Genomic DNA, 16,742 nt, shown 5'->3' with positions numbered 1-16,742 from the left:
CCCGCATCCTATTAAAGTCCAACAGCCTGGCACAAACTTCGTCTCTCACAGGAGAGTCGGCTTTAAAGCATAGACCCAACACGCTGCGTGTTGGTGCGGGTTGGTGGGCTTAAATGACTATTCACACAAGTTAATCATAAACTGGGACCGACTTCTTTTATCTATTGCTAATTGCTTCATCCTCAAATTTGAATTTGTATTAGCAAGTCAGATAACCAAAGAATCGAATGTAATTTTAGTAAGCAATCTTTTTTATATTCCACTACAAGTTAGCCCTTGACTGCAATCTTACCCGACCGTAATTTATAATGCAGTCTAAGATGGTACCGGGCTAACCTGTAAGGGTACTCCTTTACAGGTTAGCCTGGTACTTGTATGTCTATCCTGCCCCCTTATCGGTTTCTGCGCGACATAGCAATGGAACACTAAATCGCTTAGCGGCATGTCTTAGTCGGTAGGGTGGTAACTAACCAGGAATTGAATCCGTGACCTCCTGCTTAAATACACAGCGCTCACCGTTGCGCCTGGGAGGTCGTCAGATGAACCCTTGAACCCTATTTTCTAAATGAAAACAAATTTATATATAAGACAAATACCAACTAAGTATATTTGCAGGTGAATTTTTCAATTTACGAAGTGACCAGATGATTGCCTTGAAAGTAAACATGTGCAACCGCATTAACTAAATCTATAGATACCCCTAGAGAGTAATAAAACGCTTAACATGTTCAATACGCTCGGCGCCAATTTTACTGTACAAGATAACATGGTACAGTGAAATTTGTGCCAAGTTGCGTGGGCGAGATTGGTGGCCCCTAACAATACAGCGGCAAATTCAGCGTAAAGTATCAGTATATAGACGACCTCCGTGGCACAGCGGCGAGCCCTGTGGTTTTAAGTTGAAGATCGCGGGTTCGATTCCCAGTATCCCTACCGGAATTTATTATTTTCAAATTTTCTCTCCGGTCTGGTCTGGAGGGAGGAGAAAGACGTGCCGCTAGGCCATTTAGCGTTCCGGTACGTTGTTGCCTAGAAGCTGATTAGGGGATTTATGGGTAAAATATAACTGCCACATCTTAGACTGCATCATTACTTATCATCATCATTTGTGGTACAAGGTGAGATAGCTGCAAAGGGCTTACTCGTATGGTAATAAAAAAATAGCAAAATTAAACGCGGACGAAGTCCCGGGCAACAGCTAGTTGTGAATATTTGCTTAAACTTAGATCAACGTGTCTTAGGTCAATATTGTATTTTAGTTGGGTTATCTTTTCCGATAAAACGTATAGGAAAAGATAACCCAACTAAAATACAATATTTTAGTAACCTACCTTTATTGCGTTTCATTGACTTCAAGAAACATTGAATTTAGTTGCCTACATCAAATTATTATTAATACCAACTCATTGTTTCGGTTCCGGAAAATAACAAAAATCGGACGTTTTAAATAAGATCGTTAAAGGCTTTCAGTGCAATACAACTTTTATATTAAAAAGCGTAAGATCCATAATCTTCCAATCCGAAATTCCGGGCCACATATTGCAAGGCACGACGCCAAAAGGTTCATGAAGTTACCTATAAATAACGTATAACTGACATCTATGTAGTTAGAGTTTGATCCTTCATTATTTTCCTTTCAAATATAAGGACGTTGTAGTTTGCTTGATAAAGATCGCTTTTAAGCGATAAGGCCGCCTTTGTTACTTTCCTACTTACCTTTACTTTACCTTTACTTACTTTCTTTCAATTGTGTTTTTGTATGTATGGTGTAAAATAAAATGTATTTGATTTCATTTCATTTTGGCGTGATTTCACTTGTTATAATAATCCAATCTCGAACTCATTTCATATTATTATTATCTGTCAGATAATGTATTTCGGCGAATTGGCTGTTTCCGTGGGAACTTAGATGTTAATCCTATAAAACCATTTTTTAAATAGAAATGCAATGTTTTGTAAAACTTTGAAAACAATCTATCATTTTATTATTTTTCGAGTTTTCCGGATACAAAGATACTAGAGTTGATTTTTATATCACACATTCACGACCCACTAATATCACAGGTGTATAGAAAAGAGGGTTTTAAAGCAAAGACCCACCATACTGCTCCAATGCAGGTTTATCACAAGTCTTTGATATCAAACCGGCACCGAAAAATGAACGCGCTCTCTATAGAACGGGGGTTGGACATTTGACAATTTCCTAACTCCGGGCTGGTAATGAGAATTGTTTAACAGAAAACCCAATACCTAGGAATTGTTTGCTCGAACCTGGATTACCCAGGACCTGTTGATCCGTAGTTAACACTAGACCAACGAGGCAGTTGATTTTGATTTTTAAATATAGAACAAGAAAACAAAATACTAATGAAGCTGTGATAGACTAAGGCCTTACCCTTTCTCATTGTGGGAGGAGACCCAATACCCTGTAGACCGACCGACTCATTTTTCCGACTCCGGAAAAACATGAAACGAGAGTCAAAGATGGTAGATGTAGGTAATTAGGTATCTACTTACGCTGCAATATTATCTGGTTATCAAATAATAGTTACATTATGAATTTATAAAATGGAATGATATACTTTCGTCGTCGTACGTCATATGTTACCATAAATAACAAAGAACTGTTTTCGTCCTAAATAATAATAATAACAACTTGCGACGCTTGCTCTTTAGAAGGATTTCGTCTACCAGTAAAGTTTTTGAACAGACCTAACAATGAAATTAAAGAAGTTCATAAAAGTTTACAAGGCGCAATTATTGTACATCGTAGAAATGATATAAAATTAAAGAACACAGAGTGGCATCATCAGTAAAGTGTCTCTAAAAGAAACCTGTTCTTATTATATCGTCTAAATATATAGAAAAATAGATTGCCATGCCATGAAATTAAAGGTCAATTATTCGATCGCTATGATATCTTAGTCTTACTGACTCTCTCAGTTTAATTAACATTATTATATTTGTCTGCCGGGGAAGTTTCAATGGATTGCACTCTGCGATGGTGCGGTAAAGTAAAACGCAGACCGTCTAGTTTTGTCTAGACATTCGTTCATTAATTTTGTATCATATGCGAAACAATTCACCCACATTTATTTGTTTCCAGAAATAGCAAATTTTCGGAATTATATGTTCATTTTATAGCAATATGCGGTAAAGCGCAGATAACAACAGACAAAAACAATCAAATAATAGGTGTATGAATTCACTGTATAAAATTTTGGAAGCTCGTTGCTCAACAGTGGATATTGGGTTGTTAGGGAGAAAAAATAAAGTATTTTATTTTCAGCAGTGATATTAGTAAGGGCTTCGGGCTGCCTTATACAAGGACCAAGTTCGTTTCCTCCTCTGCACCTCTAATTTTTAGGAGTGATATGCCTTAACGCTGAAGGAAAAATCGTGTGGAATCCTGTTCTTAAAGGCGTGTAAAGTCTACCAATCCGCACTTGGCCAGCGTGGTGGACTAAAAGCCTTTTCATTTTGAGAAGAGATTCTACATATATATACCTCTTTATAATATACCTAAACTATTATATGCTTGCCTCCCATGTCTGTGTATATACGTCCGTCTTTTATAGTATTTATACTCTGAAACAACTGGGTAGACTATGTAAATATATATATGGACCATATAATTATATAAGTACATAAACTATAGACCTATTAAAATATTGCATATTTCCCCCCTTCCTTGTTATCAGAACTTGTAGTTTCTGTCTCAAATAATAAAAATAGAAAACGAAATATAGAGAAATATGAATTATAGAAAATACTGAGTAATAAATAGTAAAAAAAATATAGTACTAAATTTTTATATTATAAATATTTATGTATATTATTCATGCAAATTATTCATCAGACAACGTAGTACTCATAACACAAGCTGCGCTTACTTTAGAGCTAGATGGTGATGTATTTTTGTAATGTATATATGTAATATATAAATTGAAGTGCGCATCCAACTCTGACTTAAAGGATTTTTTATTTCCGTTCAAAAACAGAAGTCGAATTTCCCAATATGAATACAGCTGAATTGCAAATACCTACGTATTCATAAATCATTTATGAAAATTTCATGACTAGTCATTTTCTCACAAAGAACATCCCTCCAGAATTACGGCCAAACGGTTTTGATTAATTGTAACATTATTAATTGAGTAGGTACCTATACATCCCTGTCAAGTTGCCGCGTGCTTAGAAATCTGAATAAGCGTCTCTGACTTTTTATTCAGACTTATAAGTTGACTTCTACAATATAACTTTTTTTTACCCACAATTTATTACCTTTGACTGCAATCTCACCAGATCTCATGGTGCGGTCTGAGTAGGTAGAACAAACCTGTGAGGTGTATGACAGTGATGCACTAAATTGCTTGGTGGCACATATTTTGGTATTTGTGTAGTTAATATGTAAATGTAGTATGTATGTTCATGTAAGTTTATATTACATTTCTTTTTTTTTTTGTTTATTTTTTTGTAACTTACTTTATGCACCATCCATCTTCCACTCTTTTATCGGCTTCGTACGCTCAGGTTGCCTTTAAAAGATCACTTTTAGTGATAAGGCCGCCTTTGCACCCTAGCACTAAGTACTATTACTGTTTTCCTTGTATTTTCCTTTTTTTTGTTGTGTTGCAATAAAGTTTTTCTATTTATCATTAGGGTGGTAAATATCCAAGGCCAGACAAAACAAATCTTGAGCACATGATAATAACGTTAAAGCCCGCCATCCTCCATCACGCCAGGGGCGGATTGGACTTCACACTTCTTTGAAAACATTATGTTTTCCTTCTCATTTTGTTTATGTTAAAACAATCAATATATAAAATAAAATTTTGAAATCCCATTCATTTAAATATTTAAAGCATATTTGCTGTAAGGTTTTAGTACTCATATACTATAGTATTTAACAAATAACCAAAAAACCTTACAGCATGTATGCGTTACGTAATTTTGTATTTTTTTCTGTCGAGACAAAATCATGTACAGCGGACAACTATTTAATCAGAAATATGACAAGAATAACAAATCTTTTTTTCTCTGTGAAAAATAGTTGTATATTTAATAGGTTGTTTGAACTTTATTTTAGAATACACAAAGTCTTAATAGGCTGGGGTTTATGATAGTGAATTATGAATTGTATTTACCCAGTAGTAAGACAATCAATTTCAGAACGTCTACAATCCTATTAAAGCCCTTACAATGTAGGTAGCTACTAAGTCTAATTCAAATCTAAATTGGTTTCCAACCCTATTCCTTCCTTAGCATACAGGTACCTTTGAGTCGCTGAATTTTGATAGCATATCTACACAACTCAAAGCGTTGATTAGAAACAGCCCACCATGTTCTATCCTTACTAATATCATAAATGTGTTAGTGTGTTTGTTTGTATGTTTGGCCCTTTTTTATGCCAGAACTAAGCAGCCAATCAACTTATTTTGTGTATAAAGTTAGTTGAAAGGACGAAGAGAAACATAGGCTTTTTCCTAGGAAAAGAAACGGTTCCCACGTTATTTGTAAAATACCGTTATAAACGCTGACTCAGAACGCGGGCACTAGCGAGTATTCAATTATAGTTTTCGGATGGAGTGATCGAGAGAGCTAGACTCGGAGTGTCTGTACGTGATCAATCAGAAATTACGAGACACACAGACACAGATCTACCAAAGCCGAACAAGACCTTAAAGTGTGGATAGTCTTCCATAACCCTCAGTCTTTTCACGTCGCAGTACTGATCTCCTATCTGCAGGGACAAAAATTATATCCCCCGATTTTATCCCCTGACAAGGGATATAATTCACGTGTCATCCTGCTAAAGCACGGGTAAAGGGAATAGGAGAAGTTTACCCCCATATATATTATTTGGATATTATTTCAACTTGTGCGCCAGTGCTCTGATAGTTTATAAAACTGTGGGATAAGATACATTTTTATCCTTTCCACGGGGATATAATTGTCTCCTGCCCGTGCTAACCGTGCTGATAGGAGAGAGTTTTCTTTTTATTCCACTATAAGTAAGCCCTTGACTGCAATCTCTGGTGTTAAGTGATGATGCAGTCTAAGATGGTAACGGGCTAACCTGTCAGACGGTAATGCAGTTGAAACAAGCCCATACCCCCTAATCGGTTTCTACACGACCTCATACCGGAACGCTAAGCGCACGTCTTTGTAGACAGGGTGGTAACTTGCTACGGCTGTATCTTCGCACCGGACCAAACTAGAAAAAAATTTTAGAAATTATAAATTCCCAAATTATCCTTACTGGAGTCTGGAATTCGAACTCGGAACCATCGATAGAACAACGTGTGACAACCGTTAGTGAGGGTGAAAATTGATTTGTCGGAATGGTATATTTATTAATTATTTGAATTTAATTTTTTTCAACTTATAGAAGTTTTGCTCGATATTTAATCAGATACTTTTAAATACGTATAGTTAATACAGCAATAATAAATAATTGATGATAATATAATGTATATTTCCTCGAGAATCAAGTTTTTATATACCCACGTCTCTTGTTTAACAAGCCGCCTTATATAAAATATAGTTTCATTAATTATTGCGTGTGACGAAGTGCTTAAGCGTCTCAAAAGGTTACATGTTTGGAGTAATGCTAAGCTGACAATGAGCTGGTAATTAGTCTGAACATAGCACTTAGCCCTTAAACCTTCAGACCTTTGACCCGTCGGATTGTCGGTATGTCATTGTCCGCAGCAGAAATGGTATTAAAATGCTAGATATATTGTCAAAAAATCATGGCATAAAAAGCCATTAAATTTGCTAAATATCTTATTTTAGATAAGAAGCTAGCTGTTAGTTATATTCAATATGTATAAGCAAAAACCGGACACTTTCTCTGTTACATTTTTTATGATTTAAATGCACTCCTATCTAGTATATATAGATCGCAGGGTCATAAATAGCCTATATATAGCCAGTGGCGTTCCTAGGGTCTTGAATTTGAGCAAGCCCAGTTATCTATAGGACTAATCTGACTCGTTATGACCTCTAAAAGTTACCGTTAATATCATTCTATCGGCTAGTTGCTACCACAGAGTCTACCTGCCAGATTAAGGTAGTGTTTATATACTCATTGTATGTACATTATTGGGCAACAGTTAAAACTGTGTTTATGAATTTATATGCTATCAAGTATAAATTATTTTAAAAATTGTATTTCGGAATCGTCGGGCAAACATTAATAGAGTTATTAATTGTAACGCAAGGCCGGCTTTTCGGCTTCTATGGTAGTACCGCAACTGCCTTTAGCAGTCCACTGCTGGACTGAAAGCCTCTCCCATCGCAGTAGATAGTAGAAGTAGCACTGAAGACGCTGCTACCCGTTCTCCGTTATACTCCCTTAGTCGACCCATGGGCCACCCGTGGAAAGAGGAGGGTATTATAGGCAAATATATTCTAAAAAATGAATTTCATAAGACGCAGTAATGAGTATAATCACGAAGTCTCAGTACATTTGAACTCGCAATCAAAATCGTGGAATCCGTAAAGGTGTTTTAACCTAGGTGAAAATATTTATTTAAAAACAGCATATTTAAAAATTAGACAGCAGTTGTGAGTCCTTCTCCCAATCGTCCAGACTGTGGTGTAAGGTAAGATATTTATCACATTCTGATGGAATGTGTCGTAGTGAGGTTCAGAATAAAATGTTTGCTGACATTAACATAAGTTTGTCAAACCCCTATTCTGAGGCCGTGAAATATTTATATAATAGACTTAAGATTAATGTAGGTAGACGTAGAATAAGCTAGTTTATAAGGTAGTAATTGTAGACCCACAGCAGCTACATAGCCTCTTTAGTGACTCAGCTCTTTAAAAGAGATTAAAAAAAACCACCATATAAAAATTACAAAACCGCGGAGGGGTGTGACCCGCAAAAACGACCTGAGCTTCTACACATTTTTCAAAAATTTAATATTTTCTCTCTAGTGTATTAAGTAAAATTACTTTAATATAAATATTATAATTCGTTATATTATAATAGTGATAAATAAAACTGAACCTCGCTTTACTAAACCCCTGATTAATAACAACAGAAATCGAGTAAAATGTAAAACTTGTAAGGACAAGAAAACAGTAATATTTACCTAGTGAAATTTATCAGAATAGAGAAACTAAAATTTATTGCAGTAGTGATAGATACAAAGGAAAAGATATGGCATTCAAAACGCTTGGCTGACGCTTTAGTTGGTATTTAAGAATATACAAGCGCTATCTACTTGTTCAAAATAAATTAAACTATGTTGAGGTAATATTTGCTGTATATAACCTTGTATAAAAATTTCGCATTGTTTTAAATTTAAGTTGAAACAAGTTCTATCAATTGTTGCAGTATCATTGGGTAATACATCGAATAAGTACATAATTTAGTGGTGTTTCTAACATACATAATACATCCTATGTTGCTATTCCTGGCTCGAGCCATACATTTGTACGTGTTTCACTATAAAAGAATAATATGGCCCTCAGTGGGGCCTCAACATTAAAATTTATTTTAATTCTTACGGAAGACTGAAATGTCATTCACACCATCACTAGGCGAACGACATGTAATTTTTTGTTTATATTGGGTCTGTGGCCGCACTTTAGTTTATGTAATTCTTTTGTAATGAAATATAAGTTAGAACGAAATGTCACCTTTTCTTATTCACCTAAAAGGATAGTTGGTGTGACCTACTGATTTCTCTACAATTTTGCATTACCTCAAATGAAATAATAACCACCAACCTTTGCTATTTAAACGCATTTACGAGACCAAATTATTATAGTTCTGTAGCCAGTCCTTACGCATTAAACAATATGTCAGTGGTAGCAGTAATAAAATTTAACGTAGCGCTCAGTCCAAGAGATAAAGCGTAAGATTTTAATGAGACAATACACGTCACAGATCTAAAAACTTATGCACTATCTTTGCTCTGCAAGAGGTCAGATGTCAGTTCTTATAAATCTGGGGCATCACAACATTGTTTATGTGAGGAATTTAGTACAAACTCTTCGTCTTTTCTTTTAAATGATTACTACCTACGCTTTTATGAAAATTGCTGAACGCTAAATGCGAGTATTTAGGGAAGCATAGTATTGAAAAGTATGCAGTGTTTGTCTACATAACACGGGGTTACAGTATTTTTATAAAGTGGGTTAATAATAAATAATATTCAAGAAACAATTAAAATTATATTTGATACAACAACCAATGTTCATGAATTGAGTTGGTGGGTATTTTGATATAAATACGAGTGCATTTTCGATGTTTTTGTGACTCTAGACCTCACGGTGTCTTAGTCATTGTCATGAGTTAAATATCTGGGTCAGACCAAAAATTTTTCACTATTGGGTATAAAAATACCAATCCGAAAAGAATACCTAAAGAAAACTTTAAGCTCTTGGTCCCGGTTTTTTTTCCTTTTATCATCATTCATACTAAATATCATAAACTTGAGAGTGTGTCTGTTTGTTTGAACTTTATAACCGGTGTAATTATAGGCACATGCGGTTTAACACCTAAGCTTCAGGTTGGCGGACCCAGAGCGGCACTCTGTCGGACGTATTCTTCGCAGTGCGTTGATGCGTTAAATATTACTATAAAAAAAACTTTGCCACTCCTTATGCTATACCAGAAACTCTATCTTGTACGGATTCTTTTTCAACTGACTTAAAATAAGGAAGAGGTTCTCAATTTGATAGGTTTTGTTTTTTTTATATATTTTGTACGCGATTATTTCGCCAATATAAGAATGTAATTTGGTAAAGATCTATTGAAGAGTTCCTGGAAAAATCGAGAGAGCTCTTTAAATGTTATAGGTACACCGTATAGCGAATTGAGTATATTTTAAAGGAACTTGAGCTTATACTTTCGAAATGAACCATTTGGTCAAGTGAAACTGTTAATGAAGATCACGGATGGCCACCGGAACTATACAATAATAAGTATGACAAGGGTTGCCCTTAGATTATAGTATATAGTAGGTATGCAATTTATGCTCGTCACAATAAAGGAAACTATTGGTGAAGTGCCGGGAGAACTCTTCAGCCATTAACGGTCCGACTTCGGGAAAAGCGATATTTTGTAACAGGTTATGAGCAATTTATATTTGGCTATTATAAATTTCATATATTTCGAAACCTACCCACTAAAAACGTGAAAAATTATTGTATGGCAAAAATAAAACAGACTTTTTGTCAAAATAAATTATTTACGAATATTTCTTAGTTCAATATGGCATGATTAATAAAAATGTCTACAGCCCGCCAATCTGCATTAAGGGGGCGTACAACTTGGCTGAGCACAGTAGTGGCGCATTAATAGGCTTTGGATAATGATGATGATGATGTGTGCATACTCATTGTATTGATCATAGAATCAGTCGGTCGTGTTTCAAAAAAACTTACGCGCTATCATAGTTTTCCACCTTCAACTTTTTTCTTGGGTATGCATAACCCATTTCATAATATAGAAAGACTATCAATTATTCTCAATTTATTCACGACAATTTAATTCAGTGGGCAATATTATAATATAGCAACTTCCGGATATGTCCAATGAGTGTACGTTAAATTGGGGCAGGAAATTACATAAACGTAATAATTTTACCGTCAGCAATCAAAATCTCTGAAATAACACATTAATTCAATTTTACTAGCTTTAAAAGTTACCCTCCATCGTCAGCTTATTTATGATTCTTCGGGACGTACTCTACAATTTTAAAGGAAACAGTAATTGATCGATTAATACCGTTATACTCACAAGTCACAACACTGATCCAGGCTTCCTGACTTTAAAGACTATTGTCATATATTTGGGATAGTAATTAATCGAGAGAGATCTCATTAATTGCTCTGCGACTTCAGCGAGGCATGAAGGTGGGCAAATTGGTATTGAAAAGGTCTTGACAGAAACCTAACAATTTCACAGCTTGTCCCGGAAATATAACCCAAAAACTCGAGACTCGTAGTCAAACATTCCAAACCACTAGACCAATAAAGCAGTTTAAAAATATATGAATGCAATAGCAACAAAATGTATTCTGGCAAGCCCGCAGTGTCCACACGCCATAATGACATAATTTGGGGTAGGAAATTAAAAGCGTTGAAACCGCGACATCACCAAGCGTACACGGGCAAACAATTGTAGCATATCATCAGTATGCTTGTTTTGAAATAATAATATACCTGGTTTATTGCGTGCCAGAACCAAGTTAAAGTCTAAAACCTCTTCCACTACGCTTTAAAGCATGACAACTCCCCACTTTCTACTTCTACTTAAAATCTCAAAATGAAAACTATTAATATAAGTAATACCAAATAACATTTAAGCGCAGAGTACAGTTTTTATGTCCAAGTTATATTGTAAATGCGATGGTATGTTTATTGACTTGAAGTAGCCACAGTTAGACGTGTTTTTGTTTCGGAGAGATATTATCTCTATTAACATATCCTAATTTTTTTTTCGCATATACACGTTCTCTATGAAAAATACCTAACACGTTCTTATATTCGAACGATTCATAGTATTCAAATTTAAAATCATATAAAAAAGCTATAGTAATACCAACAAAGTCAATATATCTGTGCCCAGCTAAAATTATAAATGCAAAGGTACGTTTGTTGGCAAGTGATAGACGTTTGTTTTTTTTTCAAAGGCTAAAATTTTATCGCCTTAAATGCCCATTTCCTATGTCATAAATCTGAAGGGCTTTCCTATTATTAAACATAACTGCCACAGCCTAACATTTTAGCCCGGTGCCATCTCAAACTGCATCAACACTTACCAACAGTCACTGAGTACTTTTTACATAATTATAGCACATTCAAAATGCAACGTCAAGTGTAATAGCAGTTAGTTAAGTAAAATTAAAGTCTACTTAATCCAAGTTTCATAGTTCATTATTATTACAGTGCCATAGACGTGAAACGTGGCGTGTGTACTCCCAAGATGGCTGCCAAAGTTTTATCGAATCCTGGAAGCTATTAACTTTAGTATGTACCCCGACACATCCTTAACGTAGTTGTCCTTTTCAATCAACAAATAATTGGATTCTATTTTCGACTTATCTGTCTTCGGTTATGATTAAAACGGACTTCGATTTTTGTACAGAAAAGAAGTAACGATAATATTATGACATGTTATATAACATAAAGACGTTGTCGTAAATAAGTGAATAAGGGCAAGTATATATTATATGCAGAAGACTGAAAGTTATCACAATTCCTGCTATCTGATTAAATCTCGCTCCGTTCTGTTATCTTCGACGATATAAATCGTTCGAAGGAAGGAAAATGGGTCTTTATAAGAAAAAATCTTTAATTTATTTGCCAACCATTCCGATTTCTACGTTTATTTGTTGACGACTAGGTATATATTTTAACGGTAGCCTTTAGTTTCGTCAGCATTTTCAGAATGTCTGATAGAGCAAGAGATGATGAGGAGGTAGTAAAAAATTAAGGTATGTCTGATCCATTGCATTAAGAACATTCCCATTTTCACATTTTAAGGTGAACGCTTAGAACATTAGAGGTAAAATAATTACTGTAATCTGCTAAATGGTATGAAGTGACAAACAATTTGTTCGAGATACCATTCTAAAGTGGAGTGGTGTTTGATGCTTCAATATTAGTCATGTACACGGTTTCTGTAGGTACTTAGTTCTGTGGTCTGATGTATCATCAATATTATGTACTTTATTCAAATAAATGACTCAAAAAGGCTGCTACAAAAAAAAATTGCTAAAAAAATAAAAGAAAATGTTATTTATATTTATTCTTACAAAAAGCAAGTAATATCGCAGTGAAATAAGATTTTGATCATTTTATCGATTCCAAATGAGTTATTTTTTACTTTTAAAACTCTTTATTGATTTAAAATACCAAATCTTCACATTTACAACCAGTACAAGGTCAATTTGAAAGAAGGTAGGTACTAGAACACCATAACAGGATTTCAAAATAAGGTTCACAACCGTAACTAATTGTAATGACTTGACATAACTTTACACGTTTACTGAAACTTAATTATTGTTTTAATAATATTATATCAATCTTATTATTATTCCCTTAGTGATCTATAACCCCATTTGACCTAAGGTAATATGAACACTGCTCCCAGAAAAATTATTGGAACTAAAGTTTTTCATTCTTAAATATTGTTATTTACTCTAACAAAGTTACGAGATAGAATGAACTGTAATAGTTCTTAAAGGAATTTTGCTGCGATATTTTCTGTAACGTGCAGTTTTAGTAAAAAGTGATCATTTTTATCGACCCTATCACACAATCGTTATGGCTTTATTACAAGAAGCGTAGTGTTTATATCTTCTTTTCAAGGAATCATGTCATACCACATGTGAACGTATCTTGTTTTATTTATTCATTTATGCATTTGGCCTTTGCCGCTGGCGGTCTCAGCTCTCATTACTTTTTATCGGCAGAAACTCTTAGCTAGAGTATACCACGTTTGGCACACTAATTTTTGAAACCTTACAATATACATTCACATTACTATTATCACTCTAAGAATTGAAATGTACGCAATTCATAAAAATAAATTTAGTTTTTACGACCTTCTGCGAGAAGGTTATCTACGTCCATATAAATCATGGTCACAAGAGGGTGTGTCTGTCCACTCCTAAGCTCATAGCTTGGGTGAACGAGACTAAAGTAGCTCAACTGGACTTACACATATCGTAGGTACTTTGTTTTTTTGTTATAACGCAAAGGTCGCACAATTGAAGTTTGTTTTGACCACTTTTGAATAAAACGTTGTCTTGGGTTACTAAAATAAAGATGTAATTCGAAATCAACGACAGACACTTTAATTTTATAAATTTAAAATGCATATAAAAAATTTCGGAACCCACAGGATTTGAACCTGCGACTCTCTGGCAATCGCGGCCTAATCGCTTTCTCCAACTAAGCTACGGGTCTCCTGCCGTCGATGCCGAAATTAGTATATGCCTTTCACATCAGTTTTATAGCGACTGAATTTTATTAATCTCAACAATTTATAAAATTGATAATTCCTCCAAGTGTAGGTAAACACAAATAAAAATTATTAAAAAAAAGACACATTAATTTTGTTTGATACTTCTGTTTATACTAGGCATACCGTAGACATATTATGTGCAACATGTAGGGCAAGCTATTCTCGTACGTACTTGGATCGGCACAAATTTGCGCAGTCGTGCGGTAAGAAAAGAAATGAGGAGGTTCAAGACTCTAAAGGCTGCTCGGCTGTCCGAATATTCAAACGATCCAAGTAAATCCGAACGTGCTTACCCAACGGTAGAAAATCTGGACAGGAGCCGGAAGAAATCTAAATGTGCATGTAGTTTAGGTCAGCAAATGCGGACAGTTCGACTTATGGACAGTCCCAAATTGATTCGAAGAGATGAAAGATCGCTTTGTGTATTGTAGAATGTTCTGACGAAAAGCTGTATTAATGCCACCTGTTATCTGACCGTATCTCGTACCATTAATATTCTTGCTAGAAGGTTGAACTGCAGATAATATGTAAGTCACTGATGTGCTTTATTCAGAATGGATTGGAGCGGCAGTGATTCGCTTACTCAAATATTTAACTAACATAGAAGAAATTTTTTTTTACTACCAAAAACTATAAGCCTGAATGAAGATATAAGGCATCAAGCCTGTATAACGATATTATTATAAAAGCATTAACTTTACTCTCTAAATGCCTGTATTCTTTTACCACCCTTAACAATGACCATTCTATCAATTACAACTCCACACGCTGGCCAAGTGCGGATTGGCGGACTCCACACAACTTTAAAATAATAAATATACTTAGACAATACACACATCGCCACCTAGCCCCAAAGTAAGCGTAGCTTGTGTTATGGGTACTGAGATGACTGATGAATATTTTTATGAATAATATACATTAATACTTAGAATATATATATAAAAACCCAGACACTGAAAAACATTAATGCTCATCACACAAACATTTTCCAGTTGTGGGACTCGAAACCACGGCCTTGGACTCAGAAAGCAGGGTCGCTGCAAACTGCGCCAATCAGCGGTCTAAAAACATCATGGAGAACTTTCAGGCATGCAGTTTACTCACGATGTTTGCCTTTACCGTTAAAGCAAGTGATATTCAAATTGCTTAAAATGCACATAACTTAGAAAAGTTAGAGGTGCGTGCTTGGTTTCGATTCGACCAAAAGAGAAGTCGAAGGCCTACCCACTGGGCTACCATCGCTTCACTGGGCTATCAAGACTGTACGTTTAGTGTAACTAAGTAAATAGTCATAGTTCTTTAAAATATATAGGGGAAGCCTTATTTAATGTGGCTGTTTGTGCGAGATCGTATACACATATAAATTATGATCACTAGAGGAGTCTCACACTTTGGGTGGACTTGACTCGGAGAAGGGATTGTCCGATGAGATTTCATTTTGACCCGCACTTGAACTTTAGGGACTTATTGTTCGGGGTTGTTAGGATTATGTTACCAAAATGATATGAAGCGACGAATCAACTTGATATTTGGCATAAGGTTAGTTGAAAGAACGGAGAGTACCTTCTTCCTCTTATTATAAAAATGATTGAGAAATGGTACTTCGGATTTCTTTTGAACGATGGCTCTCGGATTGATAAAATCAAGCAATTTTGGTGGTGCGAAGTTTACCGGCTTATTATATACTTATATTGGATATGTGATGTTGTGTCTATTTGTTTGTGTGTTGTGTAGTGCAGCACAAATCTAGAAGAAATATTTTACTTATATAGCTTGCATCCTGAAGATAGACATAGGATACTTTTATTTCATAGGATACATCAGAAAAGCAACAGGGAAACGTTCCCGTTGGATTTAAATAATAACATACTATCTTAGCCATCTTTATATTTATTTATATATATTTTTCTTTCTATTATTAAATATCACTAATTCAATCTTAAGCAAGGCTTAAGAGCACAACCCGAAACAAAATCGTATTATTAAAATATATAATCATAATACATCGCGGGGAACAGCTATCTATTAGAATAAATTATATTTTCAATAAGAGGTTGTGAAGTATAAAAATTAAATTTGATCGATTATGACAAGCTATTCTATTAATACGATCGCACTCCTACCATCTAACCTCATTAGACCGCGACCCTTTAATGGTTAACACGTATAAAAACAGAAGGTACTAGGTACATATAAAACAACATTGCGTGGGAGGCGGGGAGCTCAAAATAGATCGTAGGTACTTGAATCTGTGATTTTATTGAATAGCGCTCTTGAAAGGCATGGACGGGAATCATGTTCGATAAAGTAAGTACATAGAAAGACCTATTATTCATCTCAATAGAAGTTTCAAAACCTATCTCAACACGCGTAGAGTAGCTTTCTCGTGCCTAGTTTGAGTACCGCATGCACACTAATATTGTAAGTGGCGGGCGCTTACACTTTGCACTAAATCCAAAATGGAATCCTATTAAAGTGATAGACCACCAACCCGCATTAGAGCAGCGTGGTGGGTCTATGCTCTAAAACTGTGTCTCCTATACGAGACGAGGCCTGTGCCACGAATGATTCATGTGATAGCAAATCTAAGACTACCAGTATCACGGAGTTAGTAAGTTGTCAACCCCCTTGCATTGCATCGTAGAGCACGTTAAGCCATCAGTTCAAACTTATATCGCTAACATGTGATAATAATAGTTATTAACCCGCACTGGGGTTACGTGGTGAGCTTAAACTCAAAATCCGT

At 35.1% G+C, this 16,742-nt stretch overlaps 1 protein-coding gene and 1 long non-coding RNA gene across 4 annotated transcripts in view; one reads left to right on the top strand and one right to left on the bottom strand.

The window, feature by feature from the left end:
* The window catches only part of LOC120623481 (pseudouridine-5'-phosphate glycosidase), a 220,864-nt gene that overhangs the window by 96,742 nt on the left and 107,380 nt on the right, over positions 1-16,742 (top strand). The window lies entirely within an intron of this gene.
* Positions 1-16,742, bottom strand: part of LOC120623487 — a 79,239-nt gene that overhangs the window by 35,091 nt on the left and 27,406 nt on the right. The gene's annotated exons all lie outside the window — the stretch shown is intronic.

This window comes from Pararge aegeria, chromosome 4 (assembly GCF_905163445.1).
Source record: "Pararge aegeria chromosome 4, ilParAegt1.1, whole genome shotgun sequence".
Lineage (NCBI taxonomy): Eukaryota > Metazoa > Arthropoda > Insecta > Lepidoptera > Nymphalidae > Pararge > Pararge aegeria.
Note: the sequence above shows the minus strand (reverse complement) of the source record. Positions and strands in the feature narration are given on the sequence as shown.